Below are 13,337 nucleotides of genomic sequence, written 5' to 3'. Positions count from 1 at the left end.
TTGACAAACATGTTGAAGGAGTCTTCAAAAAAAATTAACTGAAGCCAAATGCAGCCTCTCACAATGCCAGCTGGTCCACTGATACAGATGGGTTTCTAGAACATTCAGCTAGTAGGGGAAGCCTCTACCCTAAGGGGCCCACCCTCCAGAAAATAATTCTGTTGTACAGGGGGTCCCCCCCTTGTATACATTGGGAACCATGACCTTTCCTCTGAGTGTCTTTATCAAATACTTCTGCCACTCCTTAGATCCGTTCTTTCTTACCTACTTCCCAGACCTTTCTCCTTCAACAGAGTCCACACTTAGACATCCCAATGAGAAAAAAGATCCAAGGAGTGGGGAAATATTTTGTTCCAGATTGGTCTCCTATACATAGCATGTATGTATACCTCGGTTTTTCATTTTTTTAATTTATATAATTTTGTTTCAGAGTCGTTTATTTGTGAATCTCATCCATTTACATTTCTTGCGGTCCCTGATAGTATATATTTCATCCTAACATCTCATATTTTATTTTTTTATGCCATCTTTTGTATGTAATTTATTCTTCCCCCTCCTTCTACTCCCTCTTATCATCCTTTTTCTTCTCATTTTCTTTCCTATCTTCTGCTAAATAAAACACCTCCTATGTGCTTCTTTTTGCACTTTGGGTAGTTTGAAAGTTATAAATGCTATTTAAATTATTTTCATTATATATATTAATCTCTTAAGATCTAAATACAACCTTAGGTACTGGAGCCGCTGTCTCCAAGTTCGGATCCAGCGCTGCGCACCACCGAGACCCCTACACTGTGCACACCCGATTCCTTTTGGCTCTAAGTCCAAAATGGCAACTCAAGGATCAGATGATTGTGAATCTCCTAAAGAAAGAACAAACCCCCCAGAATAAGATTACAGTCGTTGAGGTTGGTGCTGTTGGCATGGCCTGTGCCATCACTATCTTAATGAAGGACTTGGCAGATGAACTTGTTCTTGTTGATGTCATGGAAGACAAATTAAAGGGAGAGATGATGGATGGATCTCCCACATGGCAGCATTTTCCTTAGAACACCAAAAATTGTCTCTAGCAAAGACTATAATGGGACTGCAAACTCCAAGCTGGTTATTGTCACAGCTGGGGCGCATCAACAAGAGGGAGAAAGCCGTCTTAATTTGGTCCAGCATAACGTGAACATCTTTAAATTCTTCATTCCTAATGTTGTAAAATACAGTCCCAACTGCAAATTGTTTGTTGTTTCCAATCCAGTGGATGTCTTGACCTACGTGGCTTGGAAGATAGGTGGCTTTCCCAAAAACTGTGTTATTGGAAGTGGTTGCAATCTGGATTCAACCCGGTTCCGTTACCTATTGGGGGAAAGGCTGAGAGTTCACCCATTAAGCTGTCATAGCCGGGTCCTTGGGGAGCATGGAGACTTGAGTGTGACTGTGTGGAGTGGAGTGAACGTTGCCGGTGTCTCCCTGAAGACTCTGCACCCTGGTCTGGGCATTGATGCAATAAGAAACAGTGGAAAGAAGTTCACAAACAGGTGGTTCAGAGTGCTTATGAGGTGATCAAACTGAAAGGCTACACATCCTGGGCCATTGGACTCTCTGTGGCAGATTTAGCAGAAAGTATGATGAAGAATCTTAGGCGGGTGCATCCAATTTCCACCATGATCAGGGGTCTCTATGGAATAAAATAAGATGTCTTTCTTAGTGTTCCTTGCATCTTGGGACTGGTTAGTGAGAAACAATTCCACCTCCTCAAGGGCACCACTGTCAATGTTGCACACACTACAGTTGCCCTTCAAACTAGATGTGTGTTCACTATGTGTTATATAACTTGTGGTTCCTTTACCCAACGTGCCTAGTCCAACTTTTCCCTCCAGTCAATCACATCCTGGGATCCAAAGTATAAATCCAGTATTGCATGACTTGTACATAACTGTTCTTAAGGATCTTATTTTGTGTACTCTATGAATCAGATTACTATACATTGCCATATAATGTAAAAAGAAAGTCTACATATAAATAATGCAGCCAACTATCCAAGTGTCATACCAACTAAAACACCAAATAAACCTTGAACAGTGACTACTCTGTTAATATATTAAGATAAAAAAATAAATAAATACAACCTTAATTTTTCATTGACTATGGAAAAATATATCTATTTTCTCTTCTATATAAAAATGTTAACATGCCTTTATTTCACTTTTTCTTCCATCTTTCATGTTTTTGTTTAACTGATAGACTTTGTTTTAAAACAGTTTTAGGTTTACAGAAAAATTCATTCTCATATATCCCCTCTCTCACTCACAATTTCCCTATATCTTTTCAAAATCATTTGTAGTTATATATATATATGTATACATATATATGTATAGGTATATATTTTAGGATATATATATCTAATGCCTTTACTATTTTAGGAAGTCTTTTTGTAATGAACTACACTTAAAATTTATGGCCAAATTTTCAATAATTGCTTAGGCTTAACAGTATAATCAATTGATTTCTATATTCACATACTTTATACTATGTCTTCTTTGAGGATTAATTTTGAATACATGAAATACAAAGTCTGTCTGCAAAAAGTCCAGCCATTGTTAACAAAACAAGAATGGTTTGCATGACATCAATGTAACCTGGTAGCCAAGGAGTGTGTGCGTGCATGAACAATGACAGCTTCACTGTGCTAGTCAGTGGGGGAGGTAGATGCCATAGAGTAAGCATGTGTGCTGTGTGGCCAACACATTCAAAATTACTAAGTGAGTAGAGCAATGAATCTGCATCAAATTTTGCATTAAGCTTGACCATTCCTCCAAGGAAACTATTCAGAAGATTCAGAAGGCTTCCAGGAATGTTGCAATGAATGCAGTGCAAATAGAAGTGTGGCGCAAATGCATCAAAGATGGTCAAGAATCTTTTGAAAGTGATCCATGTCCTGCAACAAGCAGAACACCTGAGAATGTGGAATGTGTATGGGCTGCAACCAACAGAGAACAGAGAACTATGTGAGGTCCCAAGGTGCCTACTTTGAAGGGGATTGAAGCGTCATTGTCCTTTGTACAATGTTTCTTGTATCTTATATCTTCTTCTATAAATGTCTCCATTTTTCATTTTACACAGCTGGATACCTTCTGGAAAGAACTTGTATATCTTGAATAACTTATTTCCTGAATTATCTGAGCCTTTTCATTCCAACAAAATCTTCACATTTCTCAAATATTTGCAAGTGAATTGGCTGGGCATAGAGTTCTAATTTTTTTTTTCCTTCAGGACATTGTGGTTATGCTACATTTTTCTAACATTTACTGTGAGGGCTGAGGAGTTCAATACCAGTCAGTCTCAGTTATTTGTTCTGTTTCTTTTCCTGTGGAAACTTAAGAAAAATATGATTTATTCTTGCAACAAATAATTTTCATCAGGACGTATCTGGATATGTGAATGCTTCCTTATTCCTGCTCAATACAGCAAAGACTTTTTCATCTGAACACTATCATCTTTCTTCAGTTCAGGAAACTTTTAATTAGTTACATCTACCTCTCCGTTTTCTTCTTTCTCCCTCCTTTTTTGTTGTTGTTGTAGTTGTGTCGACTATTATTTAATCTTCTGGCATTACCCTCCGTAGCTATTATGTCATCTGTCTTTAAGAATCAGCACCTGAAAGGGCACAATCCATTTGTGGGAAGTGAGGGAAGTGACTGAAAAAGTGGGGCAAGAACCAAGTAAGCTAGCAAGTGGTATTGTTCCCTTTCTGACCCCTCTCCCACATACAGCAACACATCACAGCAAAGTGGGTTGCCCTGCCCTGGCGAATGCCTAAGGCTCTGCCCCTTATAACATAGCAGGCATGCCAAGCAAATAAATATGGCCCAAATGAAAGAACAAATCAAAACTCCAGAAAAAGATCTAAGAGACAAGGACATAGACTATCAGATGTAGGGTTCGAAACACTGGTAATCAGGATGCTCAGAGAAATGATTGAATATGGTCACAAAATGAAGAAACGAAGGCTATACAAAATGAAATGAAGCAAAATATACAGGGAACCAACAGTGAAGGGAAGGAAACCGAGACTCAAATCAATGATCTGGAACAAAAGGAAGAAATAAACATCCAACTGGAACAGAATGAAGAAACAAGAATTCAAAAAAATGAGGAGAGGCTTAGGAACCTCTGGGACAACTTTAAATGTTCCAACATCTGAATCATAGGAGTGCAAAGAGGAGAAGAGGAAGAACAAGACATTGTAAACTTATCTGAACAAATAATGAAGGAAAATTTCCCCAATCTGATGAAGGAAATAGACATCCAAGTCCATGATGCTTAGAGAGTCCCAAACAAGTTGGATCCAAGAAGAAACACACTAAGGCACATCATAATTAAATTATCCAAGATTAAAGATAAGGAGAGAACCTTAAAAGCAGCAAGAGAAAAGGACAGTTACCTACAAAGGAGTTACCGTAAGATTATCAGCTGATTTCTCAGGAGAAAACTTACAGGAAAGAAGGGGCTGGAAAGAATCATTCCAAGTCATGAAAGGCAAGGACCTACAACCTAGACTACTCTATCCAGCAAAACTATCACTTAGAATGGAAGGGCAGATAAAGTGCTTCCTAGGAAAGATAAAGTTAAAGGAGTTAACCCTCTCCAAACCCTTATTATATGACATGTTAAAGGGACTGATCTAAGAAAAAGAAGATAAAAACTATGAACAGTAAAATAACAACAAACTCACAACTATCAACAGCTGAACCTAAAAAACAAACAAACAATAAAAAACTAAGCAAACAACTAGAACAGGAACAGAATCACAGAAATGGAGATCATATGAAGGGTTATCAGTGGGGAGAGGGAAAGGGAAAATGGGAGAAAAAGTCACAGGGAATTAGAAGCATAACTGGTAGGCACAGAATAGACAGGGGGAGATTAAGAATAGTATAGGAAATGGAGAAGCCAAGGAACTTGTAAATACAACCTTGGACATGAACTAAGGGCAGGGGGAGAATGCTAGAGGGAGGGGTAATGCAGGGTGTATGGGGGAAAAAGGGGAGAAAAAATGGGACAACTGTAATAGTGTAATCAATAAAATATACTTAAAAAAAGATTTTCTATCTCTTTGTCTTCTCTATGTTCTGAAAGGTTTCATTAACACTATCATTCATGTATTCATTTGGTCTTCATTTCTACCAGTTTCATTGTTTGACCCATATGTACACGTATGTACATATGCTTGTTTGTTTTTGTAACCATATTTTTATTTTCTAAGAACTCTTTTTTTAATTTTCTGATTGTACCTTTCTCCTGAGTAGTTTGTACTTAGCCCATGGCTTTATAACATCTTCAGTCTTTCAGACGGTGAATTGAAATATCTACATATATATATATAATGTTTTTATGATAATGCATGGAAACTCTTTTGTTTCTACAGATATGAAAATGAAAGACTGCATTGATTTGCATACATTGCTAATATAGATTTTCTTAAAGGTTGTATATGTTATATTTCCTAGTAGCCCATACCTCAAATGTTGGAGAAATCTGATTAGATTCTGATGATAAAAGGGAAGGCTATGCTGATGGGTGTGCTCACTGGTGAAAAACTGGCAAACGAGGCAAGGACCTCCTCCAAAAGCCAAATAGGAAAGAAGGTAGAACACAAGCCTATTTCACTGCTGTGTTGAACCATTTATTCCCTGCCACCCTTTTGCCATGTGCATGTGGGCTTAAAGTCACCCTGGTTCAGCATTATTTTGTTTTTGGCATCAAAACTATTTTGAGTTTTTACTACTCCTCAGCATATCCTCCATTTTGTTTTGAAAGCTATTGTCATTAGGTTTACATCCTCGAGGCAAACGCTTTAGCCAGCTGCTAATATAGAACTGATCTAGTTATTTCATAATCCTTTAAAATAATCATTACAAGGTCATCTTATGGTGTTTCTATTCCTAGGTCAGTTTATTCTGACTTGAATCCTGCAACCTTTTGTGCTTCTTTCAGTTTCTCAATTTGGACTCGTTATCAACCAGATCCCAAAACTCATCTGCTAAATTGACACTTTCACTTTTTCAGCATTATTATGGATTTTGAAAAAATTTATTTCTCTGTTGTTTCAGGAAATGCTGAAACACAGTGAATGTAAATGTATATATTTGCTATCTTGAACCAAAAAACTTTTTATGTACTCAGTTGTAACTAATAACCCCACACTCTACCACACACACAAAGGCAGTAAACAATTTTCTGAACTTTTTATTAGTAATATCTTTGTTCTTCTTTATACTGGCATGACCACAAACATAGTCAAAGCCTGTATTATCTCATGCATAATGGTTTTAGTAGTTCCCTGTCACACTATGCTTAGTCATTCCCTCCTCTAAATGATTCAGCATAATATCCAGCTTTGCAGTATGACTTTTGTGGGGCATAGGCACTTTTGTCCTGTCCTCTATTTAAAAAAATAAAAATTATATTTTATGACTGTGTTAGTATAAAGATCAGGTTGTATTAATTATTTTATATTCATGATTGTTAGATTTATTGTGTCCTTCTGATTTAAAATAAATTTAAAGCATTTTGTCAACCCCTAAAAGTACTGTGGGATCAACACACTGTCCCTACTGTGTTTAATGGATGAGTTGTCCCTGATATTATCCCTAGCTTAATCTTTATAAAATTATCTTTGTTTCCATGTTGGAGTGTGTGTGTGTGTGTGTGTGTGTGTGTACACGCGCGTGTGTGTGTATGTGAAATTGTTCACATTCCAGTACATACAGGCTAAAGCTGTACCCTTCCTGGTTAATAATTAAGACCCTTCATACTTTGTTCTAAATTATTTTTCAAGTCATACCTGCCATGGCTTTTTAACCCAAGTCTGCTACCCTAGTTAACTTCCTGAACTTTTGAACACTTGGATCTACTCCTCCAACCCCACACACATACAACAAACTGTGCCCTTACTTCCCAATCTTATTGATTCCATGCAACTTGGAGTATAGTTAAGAGCATAGACTCCGGAGTCTGTCTGAATGCACACTTTCTGGCTGTATGCCTTGTACATGTTATGTCACCATTATGTTCCTCAGTCTGTTTAACTATAATATAGGGAAATAATTGTTTCTATTGAAAGGATTTGGAAGGAGTAACACAATTATAAGAACTATAAGTAACACTTTTTGAACATTTATTGTGTGTCACAACTTGTTTGACTACTTTACATATAATAGGTATAAAAAGTTTAACACATTTTTTTGTACAAAGAAAGCATTCGAGGATTCTATTATTTTCTTTCAATATTTTTCAATGGGGAAAATACTGCTTAAAAAAAAAAAAACTTTTCTGAACAACATCAGCCACAGGAATTGCTTTCTCCTCTGATTCCTGAGCTATGTTATACACATTCTTTATTTGATAGTTTTCATATACAACTTAAAAACAGGAATATTGCTTTATAAATCATCTTTGCATCCTTTGGATAATATGCCACAGGGCCCTGTAGATTGTAGAAGCCCATTATGTATTTGTTGATTGATTGCTTCATTGATTATATTACTTTTTCATGTCCAACAGTCACAAGTCCACTCATCTGACACATACTGGGAAAAAAACAGCAGCGAGGTCAGCAGCGCCATTGGCAGCAGGGCATGCTAACAAAGGAGTGCCTTGTTAGTTTCCATTCTTCTTGCTCTGCTCTCGGAAACACTTTAGCCTTTCTACACTAGTATGGAATTGAATCTGGGATTGGGCCTTTCCTCACATACGGCTAGTGGAAAACTGTTTTCCTACCATCTTCGGAGCGCTAAGGCTGCCAGAGAAGGGAGGTCTGGTGGCTGATTTAGTGGTACAATTTGCCTATGAAATGGTATAATTTACTACAAAAATAATTCCCTTAAGCAGGGGTCACAGTGGTTGAAATATCACTATTAGTCATCACTATCATTACGGATTTATCCTTCTGAGTTATAGCTCTTGGGGGTAATTACAGATCCTCAGACTAATTTTTCTTAAAGCATTAGTGATTTATTTTCTTCTGGACACTCAGAGCACAGCCCTAAGCACTTGGCTGGGGGGGGGGTGCAGAGGTAGTGAGAGGGAGAGGAGGCCATGTAAAAGGGGAAGGGGCTTCACAAAAGGGAAGTGAGTATAGCAGAGGGCAAGCTTTGCCTGCTTCACCATGTGTTCTGCTCAGAAGTCACATGGCTCTTTGCAGGAGAATGCAATCTAGCAGTTCTTAAAATGCAGACCACAGGCCAGAAGTTCCAGAAGTTCCAGTTTTTTATTGAGTGTTTTTAGTAGTAAATCTAGTACCTGTTACTCTATTTTAACTGAAAGCAAAACTCCTTCCAAATAATACCACTTTTAATCTTTTTTAGTCCAATATGCTTAGTATGGGAAAGGGAAGAAGCTACAAGTAGATGGATTTTTCTTGATTTTGAGTGTCATGTGCTGTATATTGCACAAAGGGATTTTATATGGCACACATGGAGCGGTGAGAAATAAACTTAGAAAACTGCTTGAGTCAATAGTTACTTTGTTATCCACTTTTGTCATGCACCTAACTATGTATTTTAATGCTATCAAGGCTATAATCCCAACAATAAGTTGAAATATTTATCCTGAGTTCCTTGATCTAACTAATACATCTTATTTAGTTATTCAAATTCTTTCACATAGCAATCACATGACATCCTTCTATAAAAAGTTTTTAGAAACTTTATTATTGAATGCATGAACTGTAAACCTAATTCAATAGCATATATATTCTCTGAAGAGTTACTAATGGAATTTGACACACATCCATTTTCATTACACTCTGTGTCAATGCATGGACAGCAGGGTCTTTAGACAATGATTTTTATGCACTTGAACAAGTTTTAACCAAGTGAAAATTAACTCCGTTCTAATGAGATTGTAGTTTTTACAGAGTACAGAAAATCTTAGCAGCCAAAGAGCTTGTCTATTATTCTTTTATATACTACTGGGGATTTAACTGATTAACTGAATTTAATTGGAGCAGTATGACTTTTCATTCCAATGAATTTTATCTTATTAAACTATCATTGCTAAGCTTTCTTTAATTTTTTAAACTACTGTGCCATATTTGTGACATAGTTTTAGCTACATTATGAGAAAATTTTTACCTTTATCATTTAAAATTTTATTTCATTATTGATGTGTTTTTACTAAGTATACAAGTTAATTTTTCAATAAAAGGCAAGAAATATTTATCCAATCCTGTAGAAGAGGATTTAATGCATCTATTGATAATAACAACCATTTACTGATTGTTTACTATATGCTAGGTATGCAAGACTGTAAACTCGTATTCTGAATATTTATTTTATAAAAACTCACTACCATTAAATTCATAAACCTGTTATGTATGAAGCCCGATACATGAAGACTTCTGTACAAGCACATGTTTTTCTCCAACTCTCAATATTGGAGCTCCTGGTATTACTCTGTGTTGGGTATGACACTGCTGCAGGTGATGTGTAGATGTAGATATAGATATATAATGTTTATTTATAATTATATAACTCCATGGGTCATCCTGCAACATGGTTACTATTAATTAAAGTAACTAAGCTATTCCCCAGCAAATATCAATGACTGGGTTTGAAACTAAGCCACTAACATCTGTCCCTGAGGCTTTAACCAGAATAATAATATAATAGCTAACCCTTTAGAATACTTAGTCTGTGTTAGGCACTAAGTGTTGTATATACATCAACTCATTTAATCTTTACAACAACCCGATAAGGTAAATAGAGTTATTATTTCCATTTTACAAGTGAGGAAAAGTAAAGCCCCATGAAATACAGTAACTCTCCAAAATCATGTGCTTGGTCCGTGGCAGAGCCTTAACCCAGGCAGTGGTGCCACTTCAGAGCTCATGCCCTTCATCACAGTCCTCGCCAGGCTCCCTGAACGCGTTCCTTCTAATGACTGATGTACCTTCTACCAAAGGGAATCTGTGACTTTTCTATCTCTGTCCTACTAGTGAAGTAAAGGTGTAGGTTAAAAGCAAAGGATAAGCTGTCATCACCATGTCCAAATCAATATCATAATAATAGATTTATAAAGACTTAGATATCATTTAGTCCAATCTCTTCATTTTACAGATGGAGAAACTGAGGCCTAGGTTAGTTAAAATTTTTGTCCAAAGTTAAAAATAGATTTTCTATTTTTTCAAAGCAGGACCTTTGGCAGAGTACTGAGTTCTTTTATACAGCAAATATTGAATGCTCTTGCTCAACAAATACTTGTGGAACTGAATTGAAAGTTGGAGTCTTTCTGAGATTAGATTAGCTCAAACTACCCTGGTTAAAATCCCTTGTAAATCATATCCATTTGACTGGCTTTTGTGATTAAGTGTTTTTTTTCTATAAATGTTTTTTAAATACTAGAGTCACACTGCTTATTATTGTACTGCTGTTCCCACACACTTTTCTACTGACTTAAACTAGAGTTATTTTATTTTTTTTATTTAGCCTTAAATCTCCCCCATAGCAGGGAAGTTGTGTTTCAGAACAGCTTTTCTCGGTTTAACAAATTAGAATCTATTGATTTTTTTTTGCAAAGTAAAGGGTATTGCTGTACACTTAAGATAGATGTGGGCTGAACTTCACTCCAGTAAAGTAGGAGAAGTGTTTCAGGAACATTGGGCAAGAAAAGCCATTCAAACAACCCAGCAATTTGAAAAAAACCTTGATGAATTTGATGGGAAAATTTCATTCATCAGCAAAAATTAATGCCATAATTTTCTCATATAATTAATATGTATTGATCTGAATGTTACCTTTTGTTTTCCTTTTTTGTTCCTGATAGAATTTGAGAATGCCTTTGTATTTATTTCTGTTAAATCTCAAGCACTTTAGATAGATTTTAAAAATTATTATAGATTACTTTCCCCTATTTTAGTCAATATATTTTTTTGATTCTTTACATACTGAATACTATCCTGGCTAGGATGCATTCATATACAATCTAAATACATAGAATGTGGTTACATTAGTTTATTTTTGTTTGCCTGCAGATCACATCATGAATAGTGTATTAGATAATCTTAAAAAACTGAAATTAGAGAACAAAGCCTTTGTAACTTAAACACTTTAAGCTCTCCTGTCTTCTTATAGTGCATAATGCCCTTATGAAACAGTTCATTCTGATAATAAATTTCAGAATTTTCAAAGGTCTTGTGCTAACATTTAAAACATATGTCTAGATTTTAGTGATTAGATAGCTTTGAGTGATTTTATACAAAAATGTATTAGAATGAATCTCACTCTATTTATATCAATTTTTTTTTCAACAAACAGTTTAGAATTTGAAAGTGTAATGCTCTGATCTTAGAGCTCCCTGGACAAATAATGCTTAAAGTTATAAAAATAACGTTTTATTTTTCTCTTTTTCCCCCCAAAGGTTTGTTTTGAGTTTACTTGATTTTTCTTGGAAAGGTAGATAAACTATTTTAAACTAACTTTTTTTGTAAAGGACTATAGTTTTTTAATGTAGTAAAGAAATTTTCTTAAATTTATACATTTTATATATATATAGAATTTCTGATATTTCTTTCAAAACATACTGATAAAATATATCAAATATCTGACAAAAAACATATAAATCATTTGATACAACATGATTCAGTAACCTACCAGTAAAAGAACACCTCAAAAACTATTTATATCCAGGTTGTTATCAAGAACAGCCTGGATATAAAACCCTATTGGCTGTGGACACACAAGAATTTATTGCCTATCCATCAATCTGATTTAATCAGATTGTTTTCTGAAAATTTCTGTGAAAAATTACAATGGAGATATACTTTTGTTAAATTTGAAATGCAAGATAAGTATTACTGACTCCTTCCCCTCCTCATTCCTCCTTGTGCTGAGTGATCAGGGAAGGTAGATCATTCATCTTCTAACAGCAAACAATGGTGAGCAAAAAAATAAATTAAAAAACCTATTATGAAATGGATATTAACAATGATGCTTTGTTCAGCACAACTCATTTATAATAAAACAAAGGCTGGGAGGAAATGCTTATTCATTTAAAAGAACCAGGATTAACATCAAAAAAATAATATCATCGTGGACTGGAAGACAACTTCTTCAGGGTGTATATTTAATGTTTCATGGAAACTTACAACTCATCCTTTAAGATGAACTTGTTATTGACCAAACTCCACCAATAAGCTATTAGGCAAAGCTACTGTAATATGCCAGAATTTAGGATGTTTATTTAAATGATGACTGAAAGTTTCACCCAGTTCATTTACTATACAAACATGAAAACTATGATTTTGAATAATTAAAAATAAAATACACAATTTATCATTTCATATTCTTAAAAATGAAGTTTAAAGGAGATACGTACCTTAAGCAACAAGGTTAAAAAAAAACCACTAGTTAAAAAAAACATAATGTTATTAATAGACCTATTACTGTAAGCAGTGATCATGATAGGCTTAGAAGTAAATTCATAACATTCAAATTTCATGAAAACATAAAAATTAAAATGCAAACAGTTTCATTTCTTTCCATTTCTTTTTTTATTTTATTTTTACATCATGTTTACTCTATTACAGTTGTCTCAATTTCCCCTGCTTTTTCCTCCTCCACCCATCCCACCCCGCACCCCCACTCCCACAGTCAATTCCCACCCGGTTGTCCATGTCCATGGGTCATTCATACATGTTCTTTGTTTAGTCCCTTCTCCTTGTTTTTGCCATTTTCCTCCTTCCCCATCCCCTCTGGTCACTTTCAGTTTGCCCCATGTTTCCTTGCCTGTGGTTTATTTTGTTCGTTAGTTTACTTTGTTGAATATCACTTGTAGGTGAGGTCATATGGCATTTCTCTTTCACTAACTGGCTTATTTCACTTGACATAATATCCTCCAGTTCCATCCCTGTTGTCATAAAAGATAGAAGTTCCTTCGTCCTTCTTTTCTTTTTAAATGCAGATTGATTTTATTTATTTTTTAATGCCAAGATCCATTATAAAATATTTAAAAATTTAAATCCATTATAAAGTCTCAGAAAGTAAAATAACATGACACCAGCACAGAAATACTCAAGTAGATCAATGAAATAAACTGAGCATTCTAGAAACAAAGATATATATCTGTCTAACAATGTAATATATGATTAAACTAATATTTCAACTCAGTGGGGAAAATTATGCTTATTCAACAAATAAGGTGCATGGACCACTATTCCTTGAAATAAAACAAATATACAGTCCTATTTCACACAGTATACAACAAATAGATGTGTTAAAAATCAATATGTAAAATCTAAGGAGTTTCAGGAGAAAATACAAAATAATATTTTTCTTACCCTGAAGTAA

The 13,337-nt window shown here is 35.1% G+C and overlaps 1 pseudogene; it reads left to right on the top strand.

Annotated features, from left to right (window-relative positions):
• Positions 1 to 762: 762 nt before the first annotated feature.
• On the top strand, positions 763 to 1,850 carry LOC129075743 (L-lactate dehydrogenase A chain-like; annotated as a pseudogene).
• The last annotated feature ends 11,487 nt before the right edge of the window (positions 1,851 to 13,337 follow it).

Source organism: Pteronotus mesoamericanus, unplaced genomic scaffold (assembly GCF_021234165.1).
Source record: "Pteronotus mesoamericanus isolate MK-2021 breed Mesoamerican mustached bat unplaced genomic scaffold, CSHL_Meso_final contig_56, whole genome shotgun sequence".
NCBI lineage: Eukaryota > Metazoa > Chordata > Mammalia > Chiroptera > Mormoopidae > Pteronotus > Pteronotus mesoamericanus.
This window is presented reverse-complemented; position numbering and strand designations above follow the sequence as displayed.